Below are 6,160 nucleotides of genomic sequence, written 5' to 3'. Positions count from 1 at the left end.
AACAGAAACATCAAAGAAGAGAAAACATATTTAAAAAGAATCATAAACACCTCTGCATCTCTAACACTACAGCAGAGTTTAAAAAGAAAAAAAGTAAAAAATATGAGAAAAAAGTAAAACATTTAAGAAAAAATGTAAAAAATGTAGGTAAAAAAAGTCAGAATTTTGAGGGTAAAAAAATTCAGAAATTTGAGAAAAAAGTCAGAATTTAAAAAGAAAAAAAGTACAAAAAATTAAGAAAAAAAGTAAAAAATGTAAGAAAAAAAGTAAATAATTTAAGAAAAAAAGTTAAAAATGTAGGTAAAAAAGTCAGAATTTTGAGGGGAAAAAGTCAGAAATTTTAGAAAAAAGTCAGAATTCTGTGGAAAAACTGTCTGCATTTAAAAAGAAAAAAGTCTGAACATAAAAAGAAAAAAAGTCAAAAATTTAAGAAAAAAGTTTTTAAAAAAGTAAGAAAAAAAGTAAAATATTTGAGAAAAAAAGTAAAAAAAATTTAAGGAAAAAAAGTCAGAATTTTAAGGGGAAAAAAGCCAGAAATTTGAGAAAGAAGTCAGAATTCTGTGGAAAAACAGTCTGTATTTAAAAAGAAAAAAAGTCAAAAATTTAAGAAAAAAGTTTAAAAAAAGTAAGAAAAAAAGTAAAAAATGTAAGGAAAAAAAGTCAGAATTTTGAGGGGGAAAAATGTCCGAAATTTGAGAAAAAGGCATCATTTTGAGAAAAAAAAGTCAAAAATTTAAGAAAAAAAGTAAAAAATGTAAGGAAAAAAAAGTCAGAATTTTAAGGGGAAAAAAGCCAGAAATGTGAGAAAAAAAGGTCAAAAAATTAAGAAAAAAAAGTCCGAATTTTGAGGGGGAAAAATGTCAGAAATTTGAGAAAAAGGCATCATTTTGAGAAAAACTGCATTCTGACTTTTTTTTCCTTAATTTTCTGACTTTTTTTCTTTTTAAATCAGACTGTTTTTCCCCACAGAATCCTGACTTTTTTTTCTTAATTTTTGACTTTTTTCTCAAATTTCTGACTTTTTTCCCCATCCTTAAAATTCTGACTTTTTTTTCCTTACATTTTTACTTTTTTGTCTTAATTTTTGACTTTTTTTTCTCAAAATGATGCCTTTTTCTCAAATTTCTGACATTGTTCCCCCTCAAAATTCGGACTTTTTTCTATTTTTTACCTGTTTTCCTCCATTTCTGACTTTTTTTTCCCCTTAAAATTCGGAGTTTTTTCCCTTACATCGTTTTACATTTTTTCTTAAATGTTTTGACTTTTTTTTCTCAAATTTTGCCTTTTTCTCAAATTTCTGACATTTTTCCCTTTCAAATTTGACTTGTTTCCTTACATTTTTTACTTTTTTTTCTTACTTTTTTACTTTTTTCTTAAATTTTGGACTTTTTTCTTTTTAATTCAGACGGTTGTTTCCACAGAATTCTGACTTCTTTCTCAAATTTTCTGACTTTTTTCCACTCTAAAATTTCCGGACTTTTTACTCTTACAATTTTTAACTTTTTTCTAATTATTTACTTTTTTCTTAAATTGTTTACTGTTTTTCTTAATTTTTTTGTCACTTTTTTTCTTTTTTAAATTCTGACTTTTTTTCTCAATTTTGATTTTTTCCCTCAAAATTCTGACTTTTATTTACTACATTTTTTAATTTTTTCTTAAATGTTTTTTTTTTCTCAGATTTTTTACTTTTTTTCTTTTCATTCTGTCGTAGTTGTTTAGAGATGCAGAGTGTTATGATTCTTTTTAAATATGTTCTCTTCTTTGATTTTCTGTTTTTTGTAATTCTGTAATTCTAATAAAAATATTCAAAAAAAAGAGTCTTGTTTGTGGAAATGTTTTATACCTGCATTTATAGTACTCTCACTTTACCGCTTATACTTGCACTACAGCTCTTCTGTTTTAAGATTGTATATATTTATATATGTTGTATTTATCTTTGGGGGAGTAACTTCAAAAAGAGGTGTTATGGTTTTAAACAAAGATATTTATTAAATGTTTTAAACAAAGGGAGGTGAGGCACAGCTAAAAAATAACAGACTCTGACTCGTCCTTACAGTGTTACCTGTGTGAAACACTTTCAGGACAGCTTGGCTCAGGAGGTAGATGAGTTGTCCAGTAAACAGATGATGGGGTTTGATGCCCGGCTTCTCGAGTCTGCATATTGAAGTGTCCTTGGTGAAGACACTGAGCCCAAATTCAGACTTTTTTTCTAAAATCTCGACTTTTTCCTAATTTTCTGACTTTTTTTTTTTTGCTTTTTAATCAGACTGTTTTTTTCCACACAAATTCTACTTTTTTTTCTTAATTTTTTGACCTTTTTTCAAATATCAATTTCTGACTTTTTTCCCTTAAAATTCTGACTTTTTTTCTTAAATTTTTTGATACTTGTTTATCTTAAATGTTTGACTTTTAAAAACGTTTCTTTAAAAAAGTAAGAAAAAAAGTTAAAATTGAGACAAAAAAGTAAAAACATTTAAGAAAAAAAAGTCAGACATTTTAAGGGGGAAAAGCTCAGAAATGAACGTAAGAAGTCAGAATTGTCTGTGGAAAAAAAGTCTGAATTTAAAAACCAAAAAAAGTCAAAAATCTCAAGAAAAAGTAAAAAAAAAAGTAAGAAAAAAAGTAAAAAAAATGTAAGGAAAAAAAGTCAGAATTTTGAACGGGAAACATGTTCAGGCAATTTGGAAAAAAGGCAAAATTTGGAGAAAACCAAGTCAAACATTTAAGAAAAAATGTAAAGATGGTAAGGGAAAAAACACTCCGAATTTACGGGGAAATAACGTCAGAAATTTGAGAAAAACGGTTCAATAAATTAAGAAAACAAAAGTCAGAATTTTGAAGGGGGAAAAATTCAGGAAATTTGAGAAAAAGGCATCATTTGAGAAAAAAATATTTCCAACCATTATAGAAAAAAATGTAAAAGCTGTAAGGGAAAAACTCCGAATTTTAAGGGGGAAAGAAGTCTAGAAATGCTGAGAACAAAAGGTTCAAAAACAAACAAATTAACGCAAAAAAGTCAGCTTTTGGCGGGGGAAAAACCATGTCAGAAAATTTTGACGAAAAGGCATCATTTGAGAGAATAAAAAAGTCAAACAAAAAAATTCTAAGAAACAAAGTAAAAAAAGTAGGAAAAAAAGTCAGAATTTTAAGGGGAAAATAAAGTCAGGAAATTTGAGATAAAAAAGGTCAAAAAATTAAAGAAAAAAAATAGTCAGAATTCTGTGGGAACACCGTCTGCTTAAAAAGAAAAAATAAGTCAGACAAATTAAGGAAAAAAAGTCAGCGAATTTTGCAGAAAAAGTTCGAATTTGGCCGGGGCTCAGTGTCTTCACCACGGAAACTTCAAACATGCAGGACTCGAGACGCCGGGCATCAAACCACCGATATCTGTTTACTGGACGAACTCACTCTACTCCTGAGCCCACAGTCTGTCTGAAATGTGTTACACCAGGTAAACTTCTACTGTAGTACGAGTCAGGTCTGTTATTTTTAGGGTGTGCCTCACCTCCTTTGTTTACAACATTTATAATATCTTTGTTTAAAATCCATAACACCTCGCTTTTTAAGTTTACTCCCCCCAAAGATTTCAAAACATATATTAAATATATTACAATTTCTTAAACACAGAAGAGCTGTAGTGCATGTTAATAAGCGTAATAGTATATATAATGTGCAGGTATAAAACTTTCCACAAACATACACTTAACATTTTTTTTGGACTTATTTTTTATTAGAATTTACAGAAGTTACAAAAAAACAGAAACCATCAAAGAAGAGAAAAACATATTTAAACGACTCATAAACCACCTCGCCCTCTAACAATACAGGCAGAATGTTAAACAAGAAAAAAAGTAAAAAATATGAGAAAAAAGTAAAAAACATCTATAGAAAACAATGTAAAAAATGTCGTTAAACAAATCAGAATTTTGAGGGTAAAAAAATTCACGAAATTTGAGAACAACAGTCAGGAATTAAAAAGAAAAAAAGTACAAAAAAATTAAGAAAAAAAGTCAAAAAAATTACGAAAAAGTAAATAATTTAAGAAAAAAAAGTTAAAAAGTAGGTAAAAAGTCAGATTTGAGGGAAAAAGTCCAGAAATGAGAATAAAAAGTCAGAATTCTGTGGAAAAACGTCTGCATTTAAAACGAAAAAAGTTCTGAACATAAAAGAAAAGTCAAAAATTAAGAAAAAGTTCCCTTAAAAAGTAGAAAAAAAAAAATTAAATATGTGAGAAAAAAAAGTAAAAAAAATGTAAGGAACAAAAGGTCGAATTTAAGGGGGAAAAAAGCACCGGAAATTTGATGAAGAAGTCAAATCTGGGAAAAAAAACGTCTGAATTTAAAAAGAAAAAAAGTCAAAAATCTAAGAAAAAAAGAACAAAAAAAGTAAGAAAAAAATGCAAAACATGTAGGAAACCAAAGGTCAGAATTTTGAAAGGTGAAATGTCATGGAAATTTGTAGCAAAAAGGCAAAAATTTTGAGAATAATACAAGTTTCAAAATTTAAGAAAAATATGTAAAAGATGTAAGGGAAAAAACTCCGAATTTTACGGGGAAACAAGTCAGAATGTGAGAAAAAAAAGGTCAAAAATAAGAAAAAAAAAGTCAGAATTTTTGAGGGGAAAAATGTCACGAAATTTGAGAAAATCGCATTCATTTTGAGAAAAAAAAGGTCAAAAAATTAAAAGTAAAAATGTCTAAGAAAAAAAAGTCAGAATTTAGGTGAAAAGCAGAAAATCCTGAAGAATAAAAGGTCTAAAAAAAGTTAGAACAAAAGCTCGAATTTTAGGAAAAATATAACTGATTGGCTCATGGCTTCACCAGGACACTTCAACATGCAGCTCGAGAAGCCGGCATCAAACCACCGATCACTCGTCTTAACTGACAACTCACCCTACCTCCTTGAGCCACAGCTGTCCTTGAAGATGTGTTACACAGGTAACACGTGTTAAGGAGGCAGTCCAGTCGTGTTATTTTTAGGGCGTGTGCCGCGCCTCCCTTGTTTAAAACATTTCATAAATATCTTTGTTTTAAAACATAACACTGCTCTTTTAAGTTATCACCCCAAAGATATAAAACATATAAATAATATAATTACAATTTTCTTAAAAGAAAGAGCTGTCAGTGGCAAGTATATAGCGGAATAGTAGGACTATAAATGTGCCAAAGGTATAAAACATTTCCACAAACCTGCATCTTTTTTGGAATATGTTTATTAGAATTTACCAGAAGTTAACAAAAAACAGAAACATCAAAAGAGAAGAGAAAACATATTTAAAAAGAATCATGAACAACACTCTGATCTCTCAACACTACAGCAGAATTTAAAAGAAAAAAAAAGTAAAAAATATGAGAAATAAAGTAACACATTTTAAGAAAAAATATGTAAAAAATGTCAGTTAAATAAAAGTCAGAATTTGTGAGGGTAAAAAAATTCAGAAATTTGAGAAATAAAAAGTCAGAATTTTAAAAAGAAAAAAGTACAAAAAAATTAGAAAAAAATAGTAACAAGAATTAAGAAAAAAAAGTAAATAATTTAAAGAAAAGTTAAAAATGTAGGTAAAAAAGTCCGAATTTTGAGGGGAAAAACAAGTCAGAAATTGAGAAAAAAGTCAGAATCTGTGGAAAACACTGTCGCATTTAAAAAGAAAAAAAGTCTGAACATAAAAACGAAAAAGTTAAAACTTAAGAAAAAAGTTCTAAAAAAGTAGTGAAAAACACATTAAATATCTTGAGAAAAAAAAAGTAACAAAAAATGTTAGAAAAAAGTCAGAATTTTAAGGGGGAAAAGGACAGAAATCTTGAAGAAGAAGTCAGAAATTGTGGATAAAAACAGTCTGAATTTAAAAAAGAAAAAAAGTCAAAATCTTAATGATACAAAAGTAAAAAAGTACGAAAAAAAAGTAAAAAGTAGGAAAAAAAAAGTCCGACTTTGAAAGTGAAAAAATGTCAGAAATTTGAGAAAAGGCAAAAATTTTGAGAAAAAAAAGCCAAACATTTAAGAAAAACTGTAAAAGATGTAAGGGGACAAAACTCCGATTTTAAGGGGAAAAAAGTCAGAAATGTGAGAAAAAAAAGCTCAAAACATTAAGAAATAAACGTAAGACTTTTGAGTGGAACATGTCCGAAAATTGAGTAAAAAGGCATCATTTTGAGAAAAA

This window comes from Larimichthys crocea, chromosome XIII (genome assembly GCF_000972845.2).
Source record: "Larimichthys crocea isolate SSNF chromosome XIII, L_crocea_2.0, whole genome shotgun sequence".
Lineage (NCBI taxonomy): Eukaryota > Metazoa > Chordata > Actinopteri > Sciaenidae > Larimichthys > Larimichthys crocea.
Note: the sequence above shows the minus strand (reverse complement) of the source record.